The following is a 2,751-nucleotide window of genomic DNA, read 5'->3' as shown; positions in this document are numbered from 1 at the left end:
GATTTTAAAACATTTTAACCACAGAGTGAATTTTATGTTTCCTTGCAGAAAAACTAACTTCATTTATAAGTAAAATACGGGAAGAATGGATTTTTTTTTCAAAATTTACTTCTGGATACCAACTTAATTCCCCATTTCCATTCTCAATTTTATTAATATTATCATAAACAAGCTTCTGTCTGGTACAAATCAAAGTTTTCTCGCTTGAATTATTTTACATTTTCTATCTGGGGCCTTTTATAGCTGACTATACGGTGACATTGAAATTTTCTTTCCAAATATATGAAACATAAAAAAGAAATCCATGCAGTGTCTGTTAGGCTCCACAGCAGCCAAAATGGTCTGTAAATCTCAAAAATAGACTTTGAACCATAATGTTCTTGTTTCAAATCAACATAATGATAAAGAATTCCATACATTCCTTCATTTTGTAGTGAAAGGCAGATTTCCATCACTCATTGGTTGCATGTTTGTTTTGTTTTCTAAAAGGAAAATGTATTTGTTTCAAAATTTGTTGAAGATGAATTAACCACGCGGATGCGGTTCTGTACTGTCTATTACCCATGATGAGTACACGTATAAAAGATTTCATTTTAACAATGCTATATGTATATTATATGTTCCAGATGATATGTGTACGCGTACGGTCCTGACCGTATAGGTATACTCAAACGTATGCTCGGCCCGTATGATTATACTCGTACGGTCTAGGTACAAGCTCGACCATACACGTGTATTTGGACCATATCGGTTGATTTGTCAAATTTATCAATAGTTAGAAAATGATATAAAAACTTTAACTGAATACAAGAGTGACGCTACTTTGTCACTTTATCAGTAAAGCTCCTGTGTTAAATATGAAATTTGAGTTCTAGATCTCACTGAAATTAAAGTTATTGTAAGTACATACATGTATAATGTTGTTAGATACGTATACGTTTTTAGAATATTCAGAATTTTAATAGAAAAAAAGTCAAGCCAATAAATAGTCAGAAGGATGTGAACCTACAATTTGTTGTTACAAATATCATCATTGTATCATAAAAATCTAAGTTTTTCATAAAAATATTTAGGGCCTATTTCCTTCAGGATTTAATCAAAATTGGTACCAATGGAAGCAGAATTCTCATTAGTTTATTTGTTTATTTAAGAAATAATTCAGGGGGGGGGGGCTTAAAAAGAGCAAAAACAAGATTAGTTTTTCGAAAATAATAATTCTATAGGCAACGTAACTATTTTTTTCGTTATGGTAATTTTGAAACCCATCTATTTTACGGAGGGAATACATAAATATGAATTTATATTATACTTTTTATTTATCTACGTTGTTCAAAATGCGTTCTTCTTTTCAATATTACATTAATTTTTTTTTAATAAAACCTGATTTGAGAACATTTCAATGAGACAGCAACTCAACAATAAATATGACACATATATATTTAAACCACTTTTAGAGATTAAAGTGGAAATTTAAATATTACTTGCATCATACTTGTACATTTATAACATAAATATCAGTTAATAGGATATTGCTTAGGTTTTGATTTATAATGAATTTACGCAAACTTATGCACAATAGTGTATGCGTTGTACTGTTTCAACACTGTTCCAAGTTAGGGAAGGGTTTGACGCCAGCAATGTGTTCAACTTCGCCACATTCTGTATGCACGGTTGGTATAGTGTCCGGCTAGGATCGTGGTTTTTCGAGTGATTTGGTCCATTTTTTCGAGTGTAGTTCGGGCTTTTTCGAGTGATAAAACATGCGATAAGTTCAATTAATGGATATTTTGTAATTATAACAGTTTTTAACATTACTACCCATCTTATATTGAATATTATATATGACTTGATCAACAAAGAAGCTCAATTTCCTTGTATTTGATAAACAAAAAAAATTAGTGTTTGTTATTGTCCGGGTTTTTTCGAGAGCAACTATGAAATCGTCCGGGTTTTTAGACAAATGGTCCGGGTTTTTTTACAGAAAATTTGAAGGTATTCTAGACTTTAAAAAATGACTTTTACTAGTTTATAACTGTAATTAAGTGAAGGACAATATCATATATTCCCAATAAGTCATCAAAAACATATAACTAGAGGCTTCAAAGAGCCTGTGTCGCTCACCTTGGTCTATGATCACACTTAGCAAAGGACATACATAATAGATGAGAATATAATTCATGAGAACGTTATGTTTTGGTGATGACGATGTGTTTTTCAATCTTACTTTACTGAACATTCTTGCTGTTTACAATTTTCTCTATCTATAATGAACTTGGCTCAGTAGTTTCAAAGAAAAATATTTTGTAAAAGTTTACAAAAATTTACATAAATTTACGAAAATTGTTTAAAATTTTCTATAGAGAGCAATAACTCCGTAAAGGGTCAATTAACAGTTTTGGTCAAGTTGACTTATTTGTACATCTTACTTTGCTATACATAATTGTTGTTTAAAGTTTATCTTTATCTAAGATAATATTGAAGATGATAACCCAAAACTGCAAAATTTTCTTAAAATTCCCAATTCAAGGGCAGTTAGATCTTGACTTAATGAATATATTTAAATGAATGAGGTTTTACGCCTATGTACTATTTTTGGCCATATCGACCATCTTGGTTCGTGGACGAGGTCATTGGACACATTATTGAAACTACATACCCTTAAAATGATGGTTGCCAAGTTTGGTTAAATTTGTATATGTAGTTTCAGAGGGGAAGATTTTTTAAAAAGATTACTAAAATTCTAAAAACTTG

Source organism: Mytilus edulis, chromosome 2 (assembly GCF_963676685.1).
Source record: "Mytilus edulis chromosome 2, xbMytEdul2.2, whole genome shotgun sequence".
NCBI classification, from domain to species: domain Eukaryota; kingdom Metazoa; phylum Mollusca; class Bivalvia; order Mytilida; family Mytilidae; genus Mytilus; species Mytilus edulis.
The sequence above is the reverse complement of the archived record's forward strand: the minus strand, read 5'-3'. Positions refer to the sequence as shown.